The 13,132-nt window shown below is 46.2% G+C and overlaps 1 protein-coding gene across 3 annotated transcripts in view; it reads left to right on the top strand.

The window, feature by feature from the left end:
* Positions 1 to 5,220: 5,220 nt before the first annotated feature.
* The window catches only part of ZHX2 (zinc fingers and homeoboxes 2), a 54,755-nt gene continuing 46,843 nt past the window's right edge, over positions 5,221 to 13,132 (top strand). Inside the window, exons 1-2 of one of the 3 annotated variants that reach the window (XM_081012612.1) lie at positions 5,592 to 5,870; positions 10,145 to 10,327. The gene's annotated coding sequence lies outside the window, so the exon portion shown is untranslated. Of the gene's footprint in view, positions 5,556 to 5,591; positions 5,871 to 10,144; positions 10,328 to 13,132 lie in introns of those variants that run through there. The other 2 variants (XM_081012613.1, XM_081012611.1) reach the window with 2 other exon arrangements.

Raw genomic sequence — 13,132 nt, 5'->3', positions numbered from 1 at the left:
GCAAGTCCTAGGCTCTGTGGTTAAACCCACAGCGCCACCCGCATCCCTTCAATGAGCCATAGTTTCATCTAATTCAGAGATGGGGAACCTCCAGCTCGCAGGCCAAATTCAGCGCAGCACAGGACAGGCTGTTTTCTCCAAACTGAACCCACCAGCTCCGTACCTGACACCTCATGTGATCTCAGGTTTGGGGCAAGCAGAGACACGGTTAAATCAGCTGCGTGGCCAAGTTCCCCATGGGAAATAAAAAAGGAATTGATTGTGCTGCAGAAACCAGGTCTAAAGTCACTGCCCATCCGCTGACAGCCAATAACTTCAAGCTTGCTGACTCACCAATCCCGGTGTGGTGCTTTGAAGTCCCAAAGATCATAATCCTAACCCACTTGTTAAATTTGGCCCATGAGGATGAGTAGGGGAGATAAGGATCTGGTCCTTCGTAATCCCTTTAACTGCACATTCCAGGGGCAGAAGATAGGACCATTTTGCCAGCCTTGCAACTCAGCAATGTTTCTGGAAAAGTAGAATACCAATATTAAATCAAATATGGCTCTCAAGTGTCAATTCGATGGAATCCTGCAATGGAAACCTGCAAAAGGGGTTGACTGGCTGGCAAACAACCTGTACAGAAGAATTCCATACTGCAACAGTGAAACGAGCAGGAGACAAGGGAAAATACAGTTACAAATATGAAGAAGAGCTGCGGAAGGGACATGGAAGAGACTTAAGGGCCTCGGATATAAGGTTACCAGGTTAATGCGCTAGATCGATGGGATAATAAGGACTGACAAAACCCGGGACCAGCAGGAAATTCTACACATTGTATTATTATGGTTGGGGAGGAAGGCACATGAGAAAACAGAGCTACACCGTCTCACAAACCAATCTTATAAGTGTACAGTGGTACCTCGGGTTACAGACGCTTCAGGTTACAGACTCAGCTAACCCAGAAATAGTACCTCAGGTTAAGAACTTTGCTTCAGGATGAGAACAGAAATTGTGGCAGTGGGAGGCCCCATTAGCTAAAGTGGTACCTCAGGTTAAGAACAGTTTCTGGTTAAGAACAGACCTCCAAAACGAATTAAGTTCTTAACCCGAGGTACCACTGTAAAGTGTGTTGTTGGATTCCAAGTCTAAACTCCAGTCCTCCTGTGATTTACAAAGATAGCTCAACAAAGCTATTAATTATCCTCTGCCAAGGGGTGCCCTATATAATTACTTTTTACCCGATGTTAAACTGTTGCTGTGTTTCTCAGAGGCCATAACAACATGGAGCCTGGTATTTAGGAAAAATTAAATGCAAAACAGTAAGCAGGGTGATTTTAAAGCTCAATGAACGTAAGCAAGTGTGAAATAAACTCTGCTGAAAGGTATTCTTCTTGTTTAAAGTCAAAAGGGCATGTGCCCATAGCAGCAATTTGAAACAGTGAAAGCACCACACTCTGCACAGTTGAAATATAATTAAAGCATTATTGAGGAAGGGAGAACGAGAGCCAAGCTCAATAATCGCCAAGTTCATTCATCGCCAATTAAAAAGGTGGGCATTTTGCAGCACAAACCTCAGCAAATGCACGCAAAGGTAACATTTTATGCAGATCAGTAATAGACCTGTTATATGCCTGTTGCCTTTGTCCATGGAGTCCAGTAGTGATGTATGGAGGTGAGAGCTGGACCATAAAGAAGGCTGATCGCCGAAGAATTGATGCTTTTGAATTATGGTGCTGGAGGAGACTCTGGAGAGTCCCATGGACTGCAAGAAGACCAAACCTCTCCATTCTGAAGGAAATCAGCCCTGAGTGCTCACTGGAAGGACAGATCCTGAAGCTGAGGCTCCAATACTTTGGCCACCTCATGAGAAGAGAAGACTCCCTGGAAAAGACCCTGATGCTGGGAAAGATGGAGGGCACAAGGAGAAGGGGACGACAGAGGACGAGATGGTTGGACAGTGTTCTTGAAGCTACAAACACGAGTCTGACCAAACTGCGGGAGGCAGTGGAAGACAGGAGTGCCTGGCGTGCTCTAGTCCATGGGGTCACAAAGAGTCAGACACGACTAAATGACTAAACAACAACAATAGACCTGTTGCAACCTACTCACTTTAAATCTGCAAAATATTTAACACATCCTCGCAACAACTCTGATAGGCGGGCCGTTTTTCAGATTCTCTAGAGAGAGAATCTCCGAAAAGCCAGCCAGCCAAGGAACTTAAAACACTACTTGTTACCAGTAAAAACCCAACTGCTTGTCTAGTAGATTGAACCTTGCTCTCTAGGACAAGTGAGGCAGTAAATGAGTTCTACATTAAAAAGAAAAACCTTTCCAAAATCGTGAGAAAATATTATGAGAATGGTCTAGTTTACTCGGTTAGAGTAAGGTGCTGATAGCACCAAGGTCAATGGTTTGATCCCCATATGGGACAGTTCCATATTCCTACATTGCAGGGGGTTGGAGTAGAATTCAGGGATCAGCAAACTTTTTCTGCAGGGGGCCGGTCCACTGTCCCTCAGACCTTGTGGAGGGCTGGACTATGTATTGGAAAGAAAAAAAATGAATGCATTCCTATGCCCCACAAATAACCCAGAGATGCATTTTAAATCAAAGAACACATTTTACTCATGTAAAAACACATTGATATCCGGACCGTCTACGGGCTGGATTTAGAAGGCGATTGGGCCAGATCTGGCCCCCAGGCCTTAGTTTGCCTACCCATGGACTAGATGAGGTGTCCCTTCCAACTCTACAATTCTGTGATCTCAGCTGTTAATATCCTTGCACTTTTAAATGAGACAGATTCCCATGCCAAATTTCAGGTGGGATGGAGTGTGCCTCAGCAAAAAAGGTAATGCATATGGTAAAGGTAAAGGGACCCCTGACCATTAGGTCCAGTCATGACCGACTCTGGGGTTGCGGTGCTCATCTCGCTTTACTGACCGAGGGAGCTTCCGGGTCATGTGGCCAGCATGACCAAGCCGCTTCTGGCGAACCAGAGCAGCGCATGGAAATGCCGTTTACCTTCCCGCCGGAGCGTTACCTATTTATCTACTTGCACTTTGACGTGCTTTCGAACTGCTAGGTTGGCAGGAGCAGGGACTGAGCAACGGGAGCTCACCCCGTCACAGGGTTTCGAACCACCAACCTTCTGATCGACAAGTCCTAGGCTCTGTGGTTTAACCCACAGCACCACCCGCGTCCGTAAGGTAATGCATAGAACAGTGTAAACGCTGTGCAAGACAGGCAGAAATGCAGCAGGTGAAGAAGTGTCTCCCATCACTTTCTATTCTAGGATAAACTACACCAGCTGGCTTCTTGGGCAGCTGTTATAGCAGCCTGGGTGGTTTTGGGGGTGGGTGGGGGAGGAGACACAAGGAGAGGAGGAGGAGAACAACAACTGCCCCTGATGGATAAATGGTCTGGCACCACATAAAGTATATTTATCTATTAATATAAAATGGCCGCTGTTCTACAGGGATGTAAATCAGGCGGATCTGTCAATCTACAAGACATGAGCAGCCAGCGATTGTTAAGAGTCACCCCATGGATTTGACTTTCCTCCGGAGCGATTTCCTCCTTTCCCCAAGGCAGTCGGGAGCTTTTTTCCATTCTTTCCTTCCAAACAAATGAAAAGGAGGTAAGGGAAAGCTAACAAAACACCACCTAAAGGAGCAACGCGGGAGACAGGCTCAGCCCAGCGTTTCCTCTTTCCTCAACCATCAGATTCATTCAGGACGGCTTCTTCTCGCAGCTCCCGCGTGGCCGCGATCAAGAGTTTGTCGAAGTCACCAGCCGCGCTTCGAACTTTCCCCTTTTGCAGAAGATAGACGGGGGACGCCAGTCAGATGCGCCTAGTCTCCCTCTCCCCGCACCCTCACGCACATTTCCATTTGAAGCACGGCAATGAAACAATGAACGTGGAACAGCAACTGGGCTGGGGCTGGGGCTTACTCTCTGCCTATTTCTTCCAATGACTTGGGATATTTTTTTTTAAACAATTAAAATTAGATCAGAGGGGAGGGAACAAGTGACGGCACACACAATTACGCGCCGCCCTGTTACACGGCCTGAGGCTGTGCGCGCAAGCAGCTTTTACGCTTTTCTTGGACTCTCAGATTTTGCCATCTCAGTGCATCCCCCCCCCCCAAATAATCCACATCTCACCCACCAGAGCCTTTGCAAAGGGATTTTGATTTTTTGATTTATTTAATTTTTTGGTGCGGTGGGGCGCGCGCGTTAATTTGTCCATTAATCACAGGGCAGAGGGTCTTAATCATAATGGCCAGGGCTTAAACTTAACTGGGTTCACATTACTGTATAGGACAGGATGCAGCTGTTTCGGAGTCTTCCTGGGCGTAAGAAAGACTCCTCCTCCTCCTCCCCCCCCCCCCATTTAAAAGGAATATCCGACAGCATAACCGGCGCCAGGGGTAGCGATTAGCAAGATATCCGACCGTAAAGCCAGCCCCAAATTCTGTTGATTTCAGCTAAACTTCTGGGATCTGCCCCTGAATGCCCCGGACTTCTGATTATAGGATCGAAGGCTCCGAATGGTTTTTATTTGGGGGGGGGGGTGAGGTGTGTGGAAAAGGAGCAATGGTCTCTTCCTTAGGAAGTTTTGCACCCTCTGATTTCTCTAGGGACCCAGCGTCCGGATTTGGGGACCTGTGCGCGCGTGCGTAATTCAGAAACATTTTGCGCCGGCGTTGCAATGAGAAGTTAGGGGGCGCGGATGAGAAAGTGGTCCGGGTCCATTATGACAATTTGCGCGCTTGCTGTACTTTGGGAATAACAGCAGGGGAGGCCGGAGGGACTTTTCGGAGGAGATAATAGCGCACAGCTACATTGAGGTCATTGAAGCGAACAAGTGTGTTCCACATATTTCTACATAAGCAGTCTGATTCCTTTCTGCAAACGTGCACAAAAGATCGAGGTGCGAAGGCTCCAGTCCCACGCTCGCTTACGAGGGAGCAAGACCCATGGAACGAAGCGAGGACTTTCTCCAGAGTTCAGCATGCACGTGGAGTCCCACGGAGCTCGAGTGGGGTTGCTCCCCACGCATCGCGCGTGAGGCTGCAGCGCGACCCCAGAATGGAAGTTGCTCTCGAGTAAGCGCTTTTTGCAGCCTCGGACCATGCACTAGTAACCAAAGAAAGACTGCAGCATTGATTTTATATATATAAATATAAAGCATCCTTGATATTATTAGAGGCAACCTTCTCTTCCGACCGCCCCTCCCCCGCCAGCAAATTTAAACGTCTTTTTTTCTCTCATTACACTGTATTAAAGTTAAGAGCAAAATGCACGTAACAAAGAACGCGGAGACAAAAAAAACCAAAAACATCCCGCATGTGAACAGAATGAAGATATGATTTGATTAATTAACAGAAGGTGAAGGCATGCTTTTTAAGGGAGGCAGGACCTTTGGAAGGAGGGTAGAGAAAGTAGCTGCAGGTTTTTCACGTTGGGGGGAAAAAAACAAGAAAGAGAATGAAAACTTTGTCCCAAATCGAGGGACCCTGCTAGAAGAGCCGCGGGTTGTATCGTATGCAAATACGCAAGCTGACGTAAGAGATCATGTGGGTTTTGGCGTAGATCACCACCACCGATCGGAGAGGGTTTTTTTTTTTTTAATTTAATTTATTTCCCCCCCCCCCCAAAATTGCTACTGGGTTGTGGGGGTTTTTTTGGTGTGTGCGTGAGTGTTTGTGTGTGTGCGTGAGTGTGGTGGTGGTTGCTTTTTTTTTCGCGGCGGGGGTGCGGTGGGCCGAGTGTTAAAACCGAGAGTCCCGGACTGTCTCCCCCGCGTTCTAGAACGCGCACCGAGAGTTCCATTCCCGGGGAAAGTTCCGTGTCTCGGCGTTCCAAAGCTTTGATCGCAGGTAAGGAAGGGGAAGGAAGAAAGAAAGCAAAAGAAAACAACGTTCGCCCTCCCTTCCTCCGCCCCTATTATTATCATTAGGCTTTTGGTTTGTTTGTTTTTAAGAAGGAACAAGGAAGTGCGGTTCTTTGCAAAAAAAAAAACCAACAACCCCGCTGCTAAATCTTTTTGCCACATGGACTTAAGATGCTCTTTGCTTTTGCCCTGTAAACCCGACCGATCGGGCAAGCCACTCGGACCTAACTTTTGCTTCTTCCTCCGGGGGAGGAAAAAAAAAGCTCCCGTTTTGTTAAGAGGACTTGAGAGCGGGTGGGGAGGGGAGGCAGGGAGGGAGGGGCGTTGAGAGGAAAGATTGCGAGGAAGGTAGCAAAAGATCGGATTAAAAGGAAAACATACACGAGTATTGGAAAGGAGGCCCTTCGCTCTCTCTTCAAGCCGATCTCAAGTTGTTGTTGTTGTTGTTTTAAGGGAGGAGGGGGCTGCATGCCGGGCGGGGGGGGGTAGGAGCAAAAAAGGAGAGAAGGCGAAGGGTTTTTTTCTTTAAAAAAATACATTAAAAAATATGTCTACGTTTCCCTATGTCGACATCAGCCACACAAAATATGGCGTCCGCTTTCGAGAAGGCGTTACGTAGAGGCGAGGAAGGCGATCTTGGAAATCCAGGCTTGGAGAAAGACGGACACCCCCGCCCCCTCCTTTCCCCCATAACTGCAACGTTGGTGGAGCGGGTGGGGGCCGGACGCCTTTGCCCTCGTGTTCCCAGCGCGCCTCCTGGAAGACGGGGTCAGAGTTTTAAGGTGGGGAGGGGGCGGGAATGGGGAGCGTTAGCCCCTCCAGGCTCCGAACAAGCACAGATTTGGGCTGCAATTCCACGCACACACCAGATTTGTCTTTCATGCAGGCACCATGACGCGTTTGGGCTGCAGTCTCTTTCTTTCCCCGCTGCAAACCCGCAAAAAAAATCTGTAAATTGACAGAAGACGTTGTATCCCCCCCCCCCCCATTAATAGGAAATAATGGCTCTGTAGAAGCCACGCTTGCATAGCATAACGCGTCGGGCTAACTCTCCTCCCCACCCCCAAATTTTCCCACCACTACCCCATCTTCTGATAGCGGGTGGGGAGGGGCGATCTTCTTCTTGGCGCATCCCCTCTTTTTTTTTTTGCTAAGAAATAAAAAAAATATAAATCTTGCCAAACGCCTGGTGTATTCCAACGCCCTGTTGAAAAACCGAACTAAAACCCGAAATGGGGAAAAAAGAAGGTTACTCGTAACCGTTGTTGGTTTTACTTCTGATTTGATCCTGTTCCAAAGATCTCCACAATCCTGGGAAATGTTAAGGTGTTCTGGTCATCATTCCACATTTCCTTTGGAGAGACTTCCAGGTCTATCCTTTCCCCCACCCAAAAAACCTTCCCCTCCCCCCCCATCAGTTTTTATTTTCATAGGATTCGAATTGGACTTGCTCCTTTCCTTTCTCACTGGGGAGAGCGAGAGAGAAAAGACGACAACAAAGGCTGCCCCAACCCCTGAGATAAAGTGCTGTGGGAGAGGCTTGCTTTTTGAGGAAGTGAAGTTTTGATTTGCTGAGAAGTTCCACCTGGTTGATTGACTTCAAAGCCATGTGAGCCGGTTCGGAGCCCTAGACTTGTTTCCCCGATGGCCTTTTGTTTGCCGGCTAGAGCAATTCAGTGCCAAGCTGGGTACATTAGTTGCTTATCTTGTCTTTCCTTTGAAAGGGCACGTTGTACTTCTGGCAGCTTCAGGTTTTGAACCCTAAATTGTGCTGATCCTAATGCACTTGCCAGTTAAGAGCAATAAGAAGCAGGCAGCTTTCAGAGCAGGTGTGATCCTATTGCAGCAACAACAAACAATCTTTTTGCACCCTACAGGAATCTACAGTTCTTACGGCCTGTGCTCTCATAGAATCATAGAATTGTAGAGTTGGAAGGGACCCCAAGGGTCATCTAGTCCAACCCCTGCAATGCGGGAATCTCAAATAAAGCATCCATGGCAGATGGCCATCTAGCCTCTGCTTAAAAACCTCCAAGTTAGGAGAGTCGACAGCCTTTCAAGGGAGACCGTTCCACTGTCAAACAGCTTTCATGGCCTAGACTCCAAATGTATAATTTGTCGTCCTCAGTTGATTGATATATGCATGGGCATAAAGGGGGGGGATGTAAACAGTGGGGTCAAATAGTGATGGTAAGGTAAGGGGACCCCTAACCATTAGGTCCAGTCGTGGCCGACTCTGGGGTTGCGGCGTTCATCTCGCTTTATTGGTCAAGGGAGCCAGCGTACAGCTTCCGGGTCATGTGGCCAGCATGACTAAGCCGCTTCTGGCGAACCAGAGCAGCGCACGGAAACGCCATTTACTTTCCCGCCGGAGTGGTACCTATTTATCTACTTGCACTTTGACGTGCTTTCGAACTGCTAGGTTGGCAGGAGCAGGGACCGAGCAACGGGAGCTCACCCCGTCGCAGGGATTCAAACCACAACCTTCTGATCAGCTCTGTGGTTTAACCCACAGCGCCACTCGCGTCCCTACTAAATAGTGATGAGTGACCTGCAAAAAAATATGGTCTGTGACTATTCAGTTAAAGCTTAAATTTGTGTAAAATAAACTCTGTGACCATGCACAGTAGTGGTAATTGGTGCTAATACAACCATTCACCCCAGTTTTGCTATGTTAATTTACCCTTGTAGCTAGATGGGGGCAGTTTCCAGCCCCACAACAAAAAAAGGGGAATAAAAATGTGTGATGGGAAAAATGAGGGGGAGCATTTGGATTAAATGCAATCAAGCTAGCTTTTGAGTTGCACAGGACTTGTCTTTTCTACGTGAACAGCTCTGTACAGTTTGCAGCTATCAAATCCACTTTGCCCAGTTGAAAACTGTACCCGGGTCCTGCTTGCAAGCTTTCAACAGGCTTCTTTTGGGGGACCGTGAGATCAAGATGCTGGACCTTTGGCCTGATCTAGCAGGTCTTTTCTTACATCCTGAAAGCGGAATCGGGAACTTTGCTGGATTTGGTATTCACAGCTCAATCCTAGGCATGTTTATTCAGACGCTAACTTAGGTGTCTAGGGCCAAAGCCTCAGTAAAGCAGGACTCTGCAGATATTGACCCGGTGTGCTGTATGCCAGCCATACATGGCAGGTGATTTAGACCCCAGCACATTTCTGCTGCCCTTAACAGGCAACAAACCTAGGAGCTTTAGCATTGTCCCATTTATGTCTACTAAACACAGTGTTCTACCTTCATGGTCAGAGGCAGTAAGCCTGTAAATGCCAGCTGCTGGCAATCTCGGGTAGAGTGAGTGTTACTGTGCTCAGGGTCCTGCTTGGGGGCTTCTTGTGGTCATCTGACCCTGTGGGTCACTGTGACCCTAGAGTGTTGGACAAGATGGGCTTTTGGTTTGATCCAGCACAGCTGCTCTTGTGATTTTTACACCTTGATGGAGCACGAGTTGTGCAGATCTGTAGTACAGCGGTACCTTGGTTCTCAAACAACTTGGAACCCAAACACTGCAAACCCAGAAGTAAGTGTTCCAGTTTGTGAACTTTTTTCGGAAGCCAAACATGCTCCGTTTTGAGTACTGCGCTTCCGATTTGAGTACCACACTTCCGTTTTGAGTGTTACGCTGAGGTCTGTCTGTTTTTGCTATTTATTTTGCATTTTTGTGGCTTTTTTTTTTTTTTGGTTTGTGACTGTGTGGAACCCAGTTCAGCTACTGATTGATTGTGTACCTACAGTACAGTGGTACCTCGGGTTCCATACGCTTCAGGTTACAGACTCCGCTAACCCAGAAATAGTACCTCCGGTTAAGAACTTTGCTTCAGGATGAGAACAGAAATCGCGCAGCAGCGGCGCAGCAGCAGCGAGAGGCCCCATTAGCTAAAGTGGTGCTTCAGGTTAAGAACAGTTTCAGGTTAAGTGCAGACCTCCAGAACGAATTAAGTACTTAACCTGAGGTACCACTGTACATTATTGCTTTCGTTTGGATCAATGGTCTCGTTAGATAAGTAAATTCATGTTAAATTGCTGTTTTGGGGGGTTGTTTTTAAAAGTCTGGAACGGATTAATCCATTTTGCATTACTTTCTATGGGAAAGCGCGCCAAAACACTTTGGTTTTGGAACGGACTTTCGGAACGGATTAAATTTGAGAACCAAGGTACCACTGTAGAGTTTTTGTGGGCAGGTATGCATTGGGTCCCAAGCAGGGCATAAGTTCTGCACGTCCCAAATTCAGTTTCTGTCAACTTGTGTTAAAGGGAATCTCAAGTAGAGAGCTGAGAACCATCTCCGCCTGAGTCTATGGAGGTGCACTGCTTGTTGGAGTTGACAGAGCTGAGCTAGATGGAGCAGTGGTTCGCAAGACGGTGGGGACCCATGATTAGTTTCTTTAAATGCCATGGGGTGGTCAGTAGAGGTCCCTGAATCACATCAGCACTGGAGTAAGTTAACCCTACTATTGCGGTTTCTCACTACACGCTCCAAAGTGGTCATTTGCTCCATTAAGAGAAACGTGTGGGTACCTATAATTGTTCCCTAACAGGACAAAATAGAAAGGAGAGGGAGCAAGTTTCTAGGGAGGAAATGGCTGAAAGGAAAGGACAGGAAAAGAAGAAGTTGTAGTCCCAACTGGGACCACCCCACATACACAAACAAGACAGCTGGGCTATAGAGAAATGCAAAGATACAGGAAATCTGATCATCAACATCATTGTCTGGTTGCTGTTCGTGTAGCACAGTTTCAAATGCTTCTATATAGTCCTAAATTCCAAGTTTCCTATTACTGAGCTATTTTTAATACAGTGTGCTTAAATTCATTGTTGCTCTGGCAATAAGAACAACAACAATAATTTTAAAAAATGGGAAACAGAGGAACTGAGATTTATGAAGCATGGAAGCCATAGCTGATGCGAGAGTGAGGTGTCAGAAGCCAGAGGGTTTTCTTGACCCTTTAAAAAGCCCATAGCCATAGAAGAAGAGGACACCACCCACTTTGGGTTGTCTTAAACCCCTCTGGTTCGAGCAGGACTGGAACATGTCTAAGAGGGTTCGGCAATTATAGCTTATATTTAATAGAATTGAGGTTTTTTCAGGCATTCTGGAAATCACTATCATATTCTGGAATTTTCCATTTCCTGACCAGAAACAGCTTTCCAACATAGTACTCAACTTTTCTATCATTCTGTGTAAAAGTAGAGAAGAAACCACTCCCTCCCCCATTTTAATTTCTGCCAACAGCTGTGTAAAATCAGGAATTACAGTAGACTTTTACTGTTCCAAGCAATTCTTTAAAAAAATTAAAAAGTAAACTTTGCCTGAAGTGCTTCAAGAAGCATTTACTCACATCAAACACGGGGGGGGGGGGGGGATTACAGTGGTACCTTGGTTCTCAAACGCCTTGGTACTCAAACAACTTGGAACCTAAACACTGCAAACCCAGAAGTATGTAAGCGTTCCGGTTTGCAAACCTTTTTCGGAAGCCGAACATGCTCCATTTTGAGTTTTATGCTTCTGTTTTGAGTGCCACACTTCCGTTTTGAGTGCTCCACTGAGGTCTGTCTGTTTTTGCTGTTTATTTTGCATTTTTGTTTTTTGCGGCTCTTTTAGTTTTGTTTTTGTGACTGTGTGGAACCCAGTTCAGCTACTAATGGATTGATTGTGCGACTGCAGTACATTGTTTATCACTTTCATTTTGTGGATCGATGGTCTCGTTAGGTAGTAAAATTCATGTTAAATGGCTGTTTTGGGGGTTTTTGAAAGTCTGGAACAGATTAATCCATTTTGCATTACTTTCCATGGGAAAGCGCACCTTGGTTTTGGAACGCTTTGGTTTTGGAACGGACTTCCGGAACGGATTAAGCTTGGTACCACTGTAGAAATAAGTGAAGAAGCATCCATATATAATAGCAAGTGGCTTCACACTTTGCTTCCCCTTGTGTTTTCTCTGTGTCATTAGATGTAGCTAAAGTAGGGGTGGTGAATCTGTGGCCTTCCATATGTTGATGGACTACAACTCCCATCATCCCTGACTGTTGGCCATGCTGGTTGGACCTGATGGAAGTAGGAGCTCCCCGGAACATCTAGAAGGCAACAGATTCTGTACCCCAAGCTAAAGGGATGAAATGAGGAAACAACATGAATAAGTTTGACCAAATATTATTTCTACAAATGGATATGTTTCAACGTTTATGCCCTGCCTTTCTGTGATCAAAATCAAACTCAAGGCAGCTTTCAAATAAAGCTTTAGGTCACGGGAAAAGTCTTGTGGCCTCTTATAGTATAGACAGTGCTATGGAGAGTTGTGGGGGGACAACCCCAGAAAACCAGGAGGGAGGTAGAATAGAGCTGGAATACTCTCCAGATGTGGACTGCAGCTTCCATCTGATGGAGGTTATAGACCAAAACATCTGGAGGCAACCACATTGGCTATTCTTGGAACAGAGTGTCTTAGCTGGGTTACTGGAACCCTAAACAAGGCCTCTCCATACCGGGCAATTTGTTGTGTGTCTGACTTCGGTCCCATAATCCAGGAAAAACAGGGTTCCCTGTGGAGATGATTCCATATACCAAGAAGGTTTAAAAACAAATACAAATAAACTTATAAATGTGTGAGGGCAGGGGGAACCTGCAATCAGTGATTTGCCTAACTTTGTAAAGCAGTTTTTTGTATACTGTTCCAGAGTTGTCTCTCTGATTCCGCCCCCAGCTTCTGAGCTATCAATATATAACTGCGTCTTTGTTGACATAGAAATTAACACTGCCTAGAATTGGTGATATGTAGGCCATGAAGGTTTGCACCTTTTCCATCTGTTTTCAAGGATTGAGGTGATTTAATTAGCGCTTGCCCTAGTTGCTCCCTGACATTTGGTCCAGTCGGAATATTTTGTGTCGTTCTGGGTGGTGGTTTTATGCAGAGATGTGAAATGGCAGAAGAAGGTGTTGGAAAAGTGGAAATGGGTAAGGATAAACAGGGTCTCACCTCACAAGACAGAGCGAGTTGATAAAAATCAGCTCTGTCTGTTATACATACATATTTATATGAAACACAACATGTAGAAAACCAATAATACAGAGGTTAGGCTCAGAACTTTCTTTGTGACATGATACTTTTCTAACCAATTTAATCTCTCCTTTTTTTGGAATGTTTCCAGTTACAGGCTTCAACTACTGTTTGCTCTGAATGTATCTCCCCCCCCCCCCCCAGTGCAAGAGACTGGAATATTATATGTTTAAGAAATAAATTTATG

Source organism: Podarcis pityusensis, assembly GCF_964106645.2.
Source record: "Podarcis pityusensis genome assembly, chromosome: 7".
Classification (NCBI taxonomy): Eukaryota; Metazoa; Chordata; class Lepidosauria; order Squamata; family Lacertidae; genus Podarcis; species Podarcis pityusensis.
Note: the sequence above shows the minus strand (reverse complement) of the source record. Positions and strands in the feature narration are given on the sequence as shown.